General features: G+C 45.1%; 1 long non-coding RNA gene and 1 pseudogene across 3 annotated transcripts; both read right to left on the bottom strand.

The window, feature by feature from the left end:
- Positions 1-4,761: 4,761 nt before the first annotated feature.
- LOC108159203 lies at positions 4,762-5,104 on the bottom strand. 3 transcript variants are annotated; one of them, XR_004474872.1, is made up of 3 exons: positions 5,087-5,104; positions 4,933-5,033; positions 4,762-4,881 (listed from the first exon to the last, which is right to left on the bottom strand). It is a non-coding gene; the product is annotated as an uncharacterized LOC108159203 (long non-coding RNA). The 3 variants fall into 3 exon arrangements; XR_004474873.1 differs by having other exon boundaries at positions 4,762-4,866; XR_004474874.1 differs by having other exon boundaries at positions 4,762-4,861.
- A 3,109-nt stretch (positions 5,105-8,213) lies between these two features.
- LOC117194692 lies at positions 8,214-10,930 on the bottom strand (annotated as a pseudogene).
- Positions 10,931-13,806: the final 2,876 nt, after the last annotated feature.

Genomic DNA, 13,806 nt, shown 5'->3' with positions numbered 1-13,806 from the left:
GACGTCGGGGGCTGCGTAGCCACTGCAAATTGATTTGTTCCTATTGGCTATAAAAATGATCTGATCTGATCCAGATTCATTAATCTGATAGATATGGTCATTATCTATGATTCTGCGTTTTTAGTTTTCTCGAATGTGCAATATTGTGGATGCAACAGATTTTCGTCCTTTGTGTGGGCGGAAGGGGGTGGGGCGAAATTTTGAGATACACGTTTTATAGTAGCGGTTCATATAGTCCTAAGATCTAACAGAAGTGCGGATCCCAAATTTGGTTACTCTAGCCTTAATAGTCTCTGAGATTTTTGAATATCCCCAGATTTTCGTCCTTTGCGAGGGCGGAAGGGGGTGTGGCGAAATTTTGAAACAAACTCGTCTCGGTCCGATATATTAGGAGTGTGGATACCAAATTTGGTTGCTCTAGCTTTTATAGTCTCTGAGATCTAGGCGCTAATGTTTTACTCTAAGCAAAGCCGCCTATGCTACGTGTGTGTTAGAGAGAGACAGGGCGAGAAAAAATGAAATTGTTTTCTTGATGCTGGCAATAATAATAATACGATCCAATTCAGCTTCCGCAGTCTTACAGATATGGTCATTCTCTACAATTCTACGTTTTTGGTTTTCTCATATCCTTAAAATTGTGGATGCCACAGATTTTCGTCCTTTGTGGGGGCGGAAGTGGGCGGGGCGAAGTTTTGAAATATTTTTGTAGCAGTGACATATCACAGAAGTCTGGATACAAATCATCGTTGCTCTAGCTCTTATAGTCGTTGAGCACTAGGCGCTGAAGGGGACGGACAGACGGACGGACGGACAGACGGACAGACGGACAGACAGACAGACAGACAGACAGACAGACAGGGCCCAATCGACTCGGCTATTGATGCTGATCAAGAATATATATACTTTATGGGGTCGGAAACGATTCCTTCTGGACGTTACACACATCCACTTTTACCACAAATCTAAAATACCCCAATACTCATTTTGAGTATCGGGTATAATAATAAATCCTATAAAAAGTACCAGAAGTCGGGCTCCACGTTGACCTTAGCTCTATACTCCTCCGCTCGCTCTCTGTTCCTTGCCGTCAATTGTCAGTGTTATAATCATTACCTTTCACAACGTAGTAGTAACTTTCGTAGTGATCCTAAAATATTCTATTCGTTCGTTAACTCTAAGCGCAAGTCTAACGTTTTTCCTCCGTCCCTTCATTACCAGAACAAAACAGAAGCTTCTGCTGTTGGTATTGCAAATTTATTCGCTAACTTTTTCCAAACAACGTACTCGTCTCATATTTACAACGCATCCACTCCGTATCCGTACCAGCTACCTCAAGCTAACAGCATTTTTCTGCCCTTTTTCGAGGAAAGCGTTGTTCTGGAAGGTTTGTCATCTATGGACATATCGTTTTCTGCGGGTCCAGATAAGGTACCAAGTTGCATCTTAAAACACTGTGCCCAGTCCCTTTGCAAACCCTTGACCTTTCTCTTCAACCTCTCCTTGGAACAGTCTTGTCTCCCAGTAATTTGGAATGAGTCCTACATCATTCCGCTTCACAAAAAAGGTTCAAGATCAAACATTGAAAACTATCGTGGTATCGCAAAGCTTTCCGCCATCCCGAAGCTTTTTGAGTTCCTGGACACCCAGCAACTGCAACATCTTTGTTGCAGCTTGATATCTCCGTCGCAACACGGTTTTTTCAGACATCGTTCAACATCGACTAACCTTCTTGAGTTTTCTAACCTAATCCACCGTGATTTTCAAATTGGTTTGCAGACGGATGTAGTTTTTACGGACTTCAGCAAGGCATTCGATTCTGTGAACCATGCTCTGCTTATTCAAAAGCTCTCTTTATTAGGGTTCCCAACGAATCTTCTAGATTGGATTTTGTCCTATCTCTCTAACCGTACTCAACGTGTTTTGTTTTCTAACGTGTTGTCAAATACTGTTAATGTTACTTCAGGTGTGCCACAGGGAAGTCATCTGGGCCCGCTTCTGTTTATTTTATTTGTGAACGACCTTCCTCAAGTTATAACATACTCTACTACACTAATGTATGCTGATGATGTCAAAATCTGTCTTTCTTACTCTGATTGGTATTTGCAAACACGCCTTCAACTTGATCTAAGTGAACTACTATTGTGGTGTTCAACTAATCTTCTTTTTCTGAACCTTTCCAAATGCAAACTTATGACATTTTACCGTCGCGCTCCTCATTTTGTCTCATATGTTCTAGGAAATCATGTCCTTGAGCGAATTTCGAGTTCAAATGACCTCGGAGTCCTTTTTGATCATAAGATGTGTTTCAACACCCATATAGCTGCAACTGTAAATAAAGCTAAGGGTGTTTTAGCGTTCATCAAGCGTTGGTCCAAGGAGTTTGACGACCCGTACGTTACGAAACAACTGTACATCTCGTTAGTACGTCCTATATTGGAGTATTGTTCTTGTGTATGGAGCCCGCAGTATAAAGAGCAGCAGGCTGTTATTGAATACGTGCAAAAGCAATTTTTAATTTTTTCCCTTCGAAACTTTAACTGGGACTCGGGTAGAATCTTGCCACCCTACCGGTCTAGGCTAAATCTTATTGACCTGCCGTCGTTGCACCATCGCAGAATATGCAATGGCGTAATGTTCGTGCACAAGCTCCTTCTTGGGACTGTTGACTCCCAAACTCTCTTGGGTCAGATTGACTTGCTCTAGCGCTTATAGTCTTTGAGCACTAGGCGCTAATAGGGACGGACAGACGGACAGACGGACGGACGGACGGACGGACGGACGGACGGACAGACGGACAGACAGAAAGAGCTCAATCGACTCGGCTATTGATGCTGATCAAGAATATATATACTTTATGGGGTCGGAAACGATTCCTTCTGGACGTTACACACATCCATTTTCACCACAAATCTAATATACCCCAATACTCATTTTGAGTATCGGGTATAAAAAGCTATAGAGAGAGTTTTCTAAGAATCCGTCGCTAGGTGATAGGTTTCTTAAAGCATTCTTTAGGAGGTCTCGCGAAACATAACTACATTTTAGAAGCAATACATTTCCACTGCCGGGAACAGCGGATGTGGGTGATGAATTTTTCCTGACTTCTTGCTCAATGAATTTATATCTGACGTTGCAGGTCAGGAAATGAAAAAATCCCTGCTCAAACTGCATTTTATGGCACATAACGCAATTGCAAAACGCATCCGGCGACCTTTTTCCTTTTTCTAAATCAAATTTCCAACGACTGGCTAGCGATTTCCACATCCTGCTTTCAGCATTAGCGGGAGTCCCCGGAATCGAAAAGGAGATAATAATTGGATTGGAGCTAGTCTACATCTAGTCTTTAATCTCCTACGCGTTGCATAAAGTTATTTAAAACCAAATCCTGATTGCTACAGTAGCTGAACGAAGAGGAGATACAAACTGGATTGGTCAGCTTTTTATCATACAAAACCTGTGGCATTGGACTTCCACATATACATATGTATGTATGTATATACTAATTTTTTCGCTCCACAATAGGGTACACAACACGTATGCAGCGCTTTTTGGCCTTCGCCTCGTTTGAAATTCGATTTACATACACCTCTGGCCAGGAAAATGGCCTTACCAAGGTTGGGGGAGCGCGAAAAATACGGAAAATTAAGAGCTACATAAGCATGATAATTGCTTGACAACATTTTACCATAAGACTTAATTAAATTGTCAATTGAAATGAAATCGTTAACTGAAAAATGGGGACTGGGCGACGGTGGCTGCTGGAAGTTGCAGGAGAACGAGAACCCACTTCAATTGAAGGCTGCAGATAACGTGGTAATGACTTTAAATGGGAAATAATGAGACTTTCAGCTTTAGCGCAGCGCATCGAAGAGATTTCGTACAACACGGTGGCATCAACTTAATTAAGTCGGGAATAGCATCCTTTGAAAACCTGTACCGACACCAACTGGCATCAATGACAGACAATGGCCAGACCCAGACCCAGACCAAGACCCAGACCACACAGGGTGTGGGTGTAGCTGTGGGTGTGAGGAGCATGTGACATTTTCAGAGCTGGGCCAACAAATGGGTTCAGCCTGGGCCTGGGCCTACAGCAAAACATTTTGGCCTTCGCCATCCATAAATTTCCAGATCGCAACTTTGCTCTTCGGATTGCTTCGAGTTTATTGTACGTACTTTGGCCCCAGCAAATACGAGTATTTGAAGCCTTTGGCACGTACCTCTTTTATCCGAAAGTTGGCCCATTGAAGAGGCCTGGACTGGCACCAGCTGTTCATTTCTGTTAGGCCGTTGCCAAGTGGATTAGCGCAAATATTTTAAATTTCTGTTGGTCGGTCCACAGACAAGAGTGCTGAGAGGCTTTACTTTGCGGCTTAATTAAACTCAATTATAATCGTGTTGACACTTTTGTTATTCTGTATTCTGTAGTTGTTTTTGTTGGGGCGAAAGCAAATTAAAACTTCAAACTTGATAAATGCCTAGTGCGAACAAAACTTCTGCTCCATTATGGATTGTTTTACCTGAAGATGAGTTGGGAATCTCGATTGCAATTACTCCAACGAATCTCATTGCCGGAGAGTGGTCCAACCACTGGAAATTTAATTGCTTTCGAGTGGGTTTCAATTACGCAAATTGCATTAGACATCACCACGCAAATATTCCCAATGAATCCAAACATATAGTACTCTTAGCTGTATATTATTTATGAATCGGATCAAGCTATCGGCCTTGCCAGCTGTACCTAGCCCAAGTTTTGCCCCAATCGGTGTAGGAATTCCCTCTTGCTGCATCGCATAACATCACCAAATGTCAGAAAAGGGGTCCATTCTTTATCCTCCAAGGCTGCCGCACTTTGACCTGCCTGCTCTACTCAGGTGGAGGCTGGGAGTGGAGACTGGGATGACAATCCATCCAATTCAATGAGCTACTCACTTTCGCCTCGAGTTTGTCCTGGGTCTTCCAGCTGTCCTTTGAAGTCCTCGTCAGAGGTATCGCTCCCGGGCGAAATGAAAGTCGTTTACATTTTTTATCAACTTTAAGTGGAAGATTATGGAGGGCACTTCGTGCTGGTTTTCGTACAACTTACCCCTGGGAACGTTTTCATAATTTTCTACCTCCAACATTGCCATTCATTTCCCATTAAATGTGCCGTGCCCCAGGACGGCTCCCAGGACCCCCAGGGCGGCGGAAGATGTGCATTTATCCATTACCGTTGACGTTGCTGTCGACTCTCCTCTCCGCTCGAATCACCCGGTTAAAATGTAATTATCCTGCCTGGACTCGGCACTCCATGGCGTTGCATTCCACGTCTGAAATTCAGCCATGTCTTAATAGCCGGAAATCGAGTTGACTTGCCCTATGCCCTGGCCAAATTCATGTGGAATGAACTCGTTCGGAGAGTTATGGCTGTGAATTCAAGTTAATTGAATATCTATTGACGTGCATGGTGCCGAAGCAGAGGGGCCTCGCATAATTGTCGGCTCATTAAACGATAATGCAGGAAAATTGATGCCCGGCCTTTTTCCATTCCATTCCCCATTTTTGGGCGAAATTGAATTTCATAAACTATCCGATGAAAAACAGGGTTGCGGGGGAGCCTCCCCAGGGAAGTTCCCAGCAGCAGCAGCAGGAACTTCCGGCTTCGGAAGTGGTAAGAGCCCCGAGAAGCGGCAGGAACGTGGCCGAAGTCACCGACGTGCCGTGCCTTGCCGTGCCATGCGTCAGCTGGGGAAAATCGAAACCAAAAAGTTTGCTTATGCTTAGAATGCCAGTGGGGGGGCTTGGGGGCTTGGATGCTGGCAGGATGCGGCTCTCTCTGATGCCATTGACATCAGCAACACGGCCACGGCTGTTGTCATTCAAGAGTTCTAATCAATTCTGATTTAATTTTACGCCCAATAAAGTGTGAAAAGCTTTTGATGTTGGGCACACGTGTGCGAGCGGCAAATGGATGCAGACAAGGACTCGCAGGGGCGCAGTCACACAAGCGTGAGCATTGAATATGCCACAGATACATATGTGGGGTCGGTCCTTTGCTCGCACGAGTCCCAGTTAGGCTCTCACACTTGAATAAAGCCATTCCAGACATCAATATTTTGATCCTTCCCTGGTTGGGCTATTTGTACTTACCGCTGCTTCTGTATCCACGCTGTGGCTTCCGCACCCGCTCTCACTGCTCCACGCTTTCACACACTTTCCGTATGCATCTCTCTTTCTCTCTCTTTGTGTATCTCTAACCATGGAACAACTTTCTTCTTATGACAGAGACAGACGTGGCAGATAGTTCCGCCAAGACATTATCCAATAATCTTTATCAACAGCCACAGCCAGCGCTGTAGCATCCGCGCCGCGTGCCTACCTCCACCTCCAGCTCCAGGTTAAGTTTGTTGGAAACTTTAGTCTGCATGACAGTCGATCCGATATCCCTGTGCATTTGGATTTGTTTGCAGGTAACGACAAGGCTCAAGACATTTTACTAATTAAATATCAATGTATTTTTCCTTCCATTTGCCTAATTTACCGCTGTCAACAGCAAGACAAACAATATTGTAGTCCAAAAGAGTGTACACACTGGCCGCCCAGGGTTTTCACGCTACGATAAAATAAAAACAGCTGTGTCGTAAATGTGCGATTAAAAATTCAACGAAATATTTGTATCCCCGCGAAGCTTGGTTTTTGGAGCTCAAAAAGGTCTTCCATATCCCGATGTCTCCGAAGATAGGGCTTATCCGAAGTCCCTTCAAAATGGAAGAGCGTAATCCGCTTTTACATTAAATCGGATTTAAATATAAACTCTATAGCGGCAGATATTCAAATTTATTTTCTTGGAAATCCTCACAAAAATTTAAATGATTAAATTCCAAGTGCTCTTAAAGATGGGAAACCGAACCAAACTGTCGTCTAGGGCCTGAAATTGTCCAACTCCTGATGGCACTTCAGGTGACGGCGTAAACGCCAAGCTCCGCCTGAGGGGGCCAGGAGGGCCCATGGAGTGGGGCCATAAAACAATTTTGTTGTAAATTTACGATACCCCCGGCCATGTATGACAGAAGGTACATAAATACTCGAACACATAAAGGCACGCGGCAGGAGGCAGTCGACATTTTCTTTCCACCAAGAAATTAGCAAAGGATGGAGGGTAGGAAACGAAACGAGCTCCATTGCTCCACCATTCTTTTGGAGGAATAAATTAATATATTGAATGAACAGATTGCATTTTAAATTTATTATACTTCCATAGTATTGATTTTGGGGCACATGAATTTCTCTTTACATGATAGAAAATTTAGGTGTTGGAGATTGACGTAAGGCTAATCCCGGTTTTTCACACTGGGCTTAACTTTGTATTATAATTGGACATCCCATCGTATTTATGTATATATTAAGCCTATGTTTTGTGTTTGTATGGGGTTTTCTTTCATTGTCCTCCTCACAGGACAAGTGTCTTTTAATCAAATTACAATTGGGGTTAATTTAATAAACTCTCTTTCTACCTTTCACAGGATCTGTTCTATCTTTCATGTGTGTCCTGTGGCTGTTTTAAATGTGGCTGGCGCTGTGCCTCTTGCAAATAATTCACTTTCTTTTGCCTCTTGTAAAGAGTGTGCGGTGTGTGATTATGGGTTACGTGTTCGAGTGTCTGTATGCTACGGGTGTGGATGAACAATTTTGGATTGCATTGAAAGAACTGGTAGCTTAGAAATAATGTATCGGCACTGGCGTTACGTTGCCTAAACGTAACGCTCAAGAGAACTAGTCCTCTGATCTACTTTAATTGTTGAATACTGCACTGCATACTGAACTGCGTAAAAGAAACAATTTAGAAGAACTGAAAAAGCCGAAATGGAAACGAGTAGAAAAACGATGTTTCTTTTTTTGAACACCAAACGCTGGCACGGCCCTGTTCGATGCGATTCGGCTCTGATTGGTTCCGCTTCAGCTTGAGATCGGTCTGATTTGGCCAACTGATTTGGGGAAGCAGGAAAGCGCTCCCGATTTGCAATAACAACTAGTAATACACGCATATATACGGCATGATATATATGTAGGCAATGGTAAACGAAAGACAACTAGTATTCCCTGGGGGTTGGTGGTGTGGTTGTGTTGCGCCCATGTCGAGCAATCGGAACCCAGATAGGGCTGGGCTGAGTTCCTTCGCTGAGGTGTGTGTGTGTGGTGTGGTGTGGTGCTGGTTTTTGTACGAACATATTTGCTTTCTAACTTATTTCCCAAATTTATTTTGATATTCCTAAATTCCGGGATCCTAACTGAATCCTTCTCTCCACGTCAAGGTCCCTCAAGTGTGCTGCTGTAGGTGTCTATGTATGTGTTCCAGGTGAAATGTGTTGACATGTGTGAGTGTGTGCTTGTGGGATGGGCTACCACTGCGCCGTTTCTATCTCCGGACTACGAACGCCGCTCAGTAGACAATGAGCAGGTTGTTCTCATTGAAGCCGGCGGAGTGTCCGGCGTTGCGTACAATGAAATAGGATCCATCGAAGTGCATGCGCTTCTCATTGCGACTACAAAGGACAGAACAGAACGGAAGATAGCAGAGCAGGAGGACGGGCGCGGGGGAGGGGGAGGTTGAGAGCATCGGTTTGACACTCACCGAACAAACAGATGCGAGGTCTTGCCCAGAGAGGCAGTGCAATGGATGCCAGGTGTGGTCAAAGTGGCCGATCCATTGCCGGGACTGGTGCGAATCAAGCACTTGTTGTCCACACGAGTGACCTTCACCAGGCCATCGGCTGCCTGGGTGATGCGAAATCCGTTTATGTCATAGATCTCAGTGCCATCCTCGGTACAGGTGTAAGCTGAATTGGCAATCACGTCATGGGCTTCAGCCATATAAGAGGGACCATGGCGCGAGTCGCTGCGAGAAGTTCGGGAATTAAATCGAAATTAGCCAAATAAGAAGCGATGCAATTGGCCGGGGGGACTCACTCATAGAACACTGCCAGGGTGTAGTCCTTGGTCAGATCGGTGAAAGTGTCGGTTGTGGTGCGCGTCCCGGCTGTGTCCACCAGGTAGATGAGAGCGCACGCCTCGCTGGTGAAGCTCACACCCTTGTACCACATCTTGGCATAGCGACTGTAATGGGAAGATAATTCAAAGGATTCAAATATGCCACGTTGGGGTAAGGGCCATTCCCACTCACACAAAGTTATTGCCTTTCATGCAGTCGTCGCTGACTATTTCGACTTTAGCGCCGCTCTGCAAGATGCGTCCATTGGGGTGGATCAAAGCCGAGTTGCTGCAGTTGCGTGATAGAGCAACTGCCACCATGCTGCGCTGATTGAGCACGCGCACCGCCTTGTCCAGAGTCATGTCAATTCTGCCCCATGCAAAGAAAGGTATTAACATTAGGGGTCGGTCTTAAAGAAGAGCCAAGGGGCTGGGGGCGTCTACACTCACCGCACGCCATCGCGGAGGCGCAACTGGATGGTGCCGTTCGTCATGGCAATGGGTCCAGAGCCGGGACATGCCGGCGGAGTGTGGTTCTCGAGCTCCAAGTTGCGTGTGCTGCTCACGCGTGCCAAGGCGTATGGTGGAGGGGGCATTGGAGACGGCAACTGTTGGGAATTCTGAAATTGAGCATAGAATCGGCTAGATTTACAGATATGCAGGAGCCCCTTACCAGGCAGTAGTTCTGCTCGTTGTCGAAGCCATAGGTGGGCGGGGCATTGTAGCGCCCTGTGAGTGCCTTGCCGTTGTGCGCCATTTTGCCAGAGTCTATTTCCTGCATATTCCCTGGCCCGTACTGGGGAGGGTTGGAAATGTATATGCCCGGCAGTTGGACGTATGGACGGGCCGACTGACTGCCGACGGAGTAATTGGCGCCCTCCTTGGAAATGCCGCTGGTGATGGTGTTGGTGCCAACGGTGGCGCTGCTGGCGAGACTGGAGCTGCTGCCGCGATCCATGTGGCCCACGGAGTCCGTGCCGGAGGACAGCGAGATGTTGCTCATGCGGTGGGGACAGCTGCCCCCCAGTCATGCCGACACGCAAGCTTGCTTGCTAAGGGAGGGGGGATGAGAAGACGAGAGGTAGTAGCGGAAGTTAGATCCGGAAGGAAATGAAGAGGTGAGGAAGTGAAAGTGCCAGAAAATAATTGAATACCGGCAGGAGAGAAAACGACAGATACGAGAGAAAGTGTCAGCAGCGCAGAAATCGAATGACTTTGCAACTGTTGCTAACATTCTGTCGACATTCTGTTAACGCATGCATATACATACATACATACATATATGTATTTACATACGTGTGTGCGTTTTTCCCAATTTGCATTTGATTTTTATAGAAATTAACCAAACTATTTTGAATAGTATTAGAAGAGAATAGAAGAGGGGGGGAATATAGAAGGAAAATTCGAATATTAAAGTCGGAAAGTAAGAGAGCAATGGTGGAAAAGAGCGAGACGGAAAATAAGAAGGTCTGAACTAACAGGTGAGGGCAATGAGGTGATGTGGCAATGCTGCTGTTGCCGAGCTGTTAAGACTGCGGCGGCTGTTAACTCGCTGTTGATACCCTGCTAGCGCGATAATGCGGCAGTTTTGTAAAACAAAATGTCTGAAAATTGAAGAAACTTTCACGTTATTGCTTGGAATTTCACTTACCGGCGATGGGTTGTTGGTGTAGACGGAGCGCTGGCGCACCCCGTTGGGCGGCTTGGTGGGCGAGCGTAAGATGTTGTTGATTTTGTCGTTCATCTGAGCACGCGACACGAAGTCCTCGGCATTGAAGATCCCCACACGGGCGCCCTTCGGGCTGCTTACTTGCGAGCCCGGCTCCTGCTGGGAAGTCTCGCAGTCCGATGACTGGCACTGCGCCTCCTTGGTGCTGACCTTGGGCTCAACGGACTTCGGCTCGGTGACCGTTTTGATTTGGCAAACTTTTTTCTTCTCGCTCTTTCTTTTCGTCAAGTGAGTTCACAAAACCGGCGTTTGTGTGTGCGTGCGTGTATTCGTGTGTGCGGCAAATGCGAAATTTTTCACTTTAAATATGTGTGAACTTACTTGAGAACACGCGCGTGCTAAATACAGTTTTAGAATATTTTGTTCGACACTTCTCACTACGACTCTGAGAGGAATTTTAATTTTTATATTTAATTTTCCACTTTACATGAGCTCCGCTCGCTGGCACAATTTTCGAAAGGATGACTGTTCGGATTTTCACACTGAAAGTCGTCGCCTGCTCAAACCGGAATTCAAAGTGAAAAGCAGAGCTGTCTCCCGATTATAATCGGAGCGATATTCAGGGCTGCATTTCAATGTTGTATGGATGTAGATCAGATACTAATTACTGTACATTTTCGTATTATTAATGGTACTCCGTGGCTTGAGTCTTGAGCTTCACAAAAAAATGGTTTACCAAATTACCAAATGGTTAAATGGTAAAATGTTTAATTCGTACACTGCTCATTTTCACCTTGTTCGATCCTTTCGGATTCCTGTAAAGAAAATTTACCAAATACAATTCGTTCACAGACTTGCATTAAGGCGCCGCACTGACGCTGATCTATCCACAAGCCTGGAAAAAAGTATTGACCCGTCATCGTTTTGGCCCAAAGTAACTTCATTCTGGTCATGGCTATTTGTGGAATACTTCTGGCAGTCTTAATTTAATTTGGATCTCTTCCATAAGCTGCGTGCACTGCAACTCTCTCTTCCCTAACTCCTCTCAAATCTGATTTCCTATCGATTATTAATTGGTACTTTGTATCGTTGCCCAACTAGAAATGGATTTAAGTCAGCTTGAATGCATTTCCGTCGGCCTAATCCTATTTCACGCTTTTAGAGTCGGACAAATGAAGTTTGCCAGCATCAAAGTCAAGCAAAATCGAATTAAGCAATAGGCGCCGCTCCCAACAGCATCAAACAGAAGCTTTAAAGCATTTTAGAAAATTGAAAAGTCAGCAAAAAGAGTTGCACTTGGCCATGTAAAAGTACTGTGCTGTGTGCTCGATGGTGGCATAAAACTGAAAGTTTAAATTTTCTGAAGTGCTCGCCTTGGCTCGAGAAGGTTGCGAAATGCCAAGTGTCAGTGCCGAAGGAGGCGGCTAAGCACGGAGGAGCCTCATCTTGGTGGGTTACTGCTGATGCAGTGTATCACAGATCTGCTTCGTCAGTTGGAATTTCTGGCATCATCTTTACGTGAGGGTACACACTTGTGTCCTGGAATTTGCATGCAAAATATAATAGTGCTAGGTGCCCATTTATGTATGTACAAGCTAAGCTCTCTATAGCGGACACATGGTTCCAGTAATTCAATCCGTACTATCCATATAGTGTAAGTAGCGAATGTGTACAGCTTTTGTTAGATGTTTGGTTCTACCCAAATTATCGGATATGTGCGGATAATGCTGGGGGGCTGTTGACAAATTAGCCAAAATTTAGAATTTGGCAGGCCCTGAAGGACGCCCGTCCGCGCTTGTAGCAATGAAAATTAGCTGAGACATCGCACGTCTGGTGTGTGGGGGAGTGTTATTGTCTTGCCACCTTGTAGTCTGGATCGTAGAGAACTATTGTCGAACGGTTCAGTTCAGTAGGCAACCCTGAACTTCTTGCGAATCGATTGACAACTATATCCCCTCGCCTGCTCACATGATTGATGCTGGCTTTCACTTTTTCGGCTAGAGCGCATTGACTTCCCCTGCATTTGGCCACCGCTGCCCACGCAGCATGGCACAGCGAATATTCGCCTAAAAATTCTATCTCATTTTGCTTGTGACATATTTGAAATTTATTTTCGGTGCTGATGCTGCCACCCCGATGCTGTTGCTGTTGCAGCTGCATCTGCACACTGTTGTCACTTACAGCAGCCGCAAGCGAACAAATTGGTTAACCTCCTTTTATTTTTTTCCTTTCCTTTTTTTGGTAGTACGAGTCCATATTTATGGTTCGTAAATATGAATGTGGGATTTTTGTCGAGCCATTACCAATTGGACGGCCATTTACGGCAGGCAAAGGCAGAGAGGAAGCAGAATTGTGGTATTTTTTCTAGTTTGAATTGCTTGTTGATTATTTGTTCGACTATTTTCGTCGACCCAAGAAAACTCATGAAAGAGTCAGTGAACTGTGGCGCAGACAAATCCGGCCGAGACGGACCCAGACGGCCAAGACCCAGACCACACAGGGTGTGGGTGTAGCTGTGGGTATGAGGAGCATGTGACATTTTCAGAGCTGGGCCAACAAATGGGTTCAGCCTGGGTTTTGGGCAGCAAAACATTTTGGCCTTCGCCATCCATAAATTTCCAGATCGCAACTTTGCTCTTCGGATTGCTTCGAGTTTATCGTACGTACTTTGGCCCCAGCAAATACGATTATTTGAAGCCTTTGGCACGTACCTCTTTTATCCGAAAGTTGGCCCATTGAAGAGGCCTGGACTGGCACCAGCTGTTCATTTCTGTTAGGCCGTTGCCAAGTGGATTAGCGCAAATATTTTAAATTTCTGTTGGTCGGTCCACAGACAAGAGTGCTGAGAGGCTTTACTTTGCGGCTTAATTAAACTCAATTAAAATCGTGTTGACACTTTTGTTATTCTGTATTCTGTAGTTGTTTTTGTTGGGGCGAAAGCAAATTAAAACTTCAAACTTGATAAATGCCGAGTGCGAACAAAACTTCTGCTCCATTATGGATTGTTTTACCTTGGGAATCTCGATTGCAATTACTCCAACAATCTCATTGCCGGAGAGTGGTCCAACCACAGGAAATTTAATTGCTTTCGGGTGGGTTTCAATTACGCAAATTGCATTAGACATCACCACGCACGGATTCCCAATGAATCCAAACATATAGTACTCTTA

Source organism: Drosophila miranda (assembly GCF_003369915.1).
Source record: "Drosophila miranda strain MSH22 chromosome Y unlocalized genomic scaffold, D.miranda_PacBio2.1 Contig_Y3_pilon, whole genome shotgun sequence".
In the NCBI taxonomy this organism is placed as follows: domain Eukaryota; kingdom Metazoa; phylum Arthropoda; class Insecta; order Diptera; family Drosophilidae; genus Drosophila; species Drosophila miranda.
Note: the sequence above shows the minus strand (reverse complement) of the source record. Positions and strands in the feature narration are given on the sequence as shown.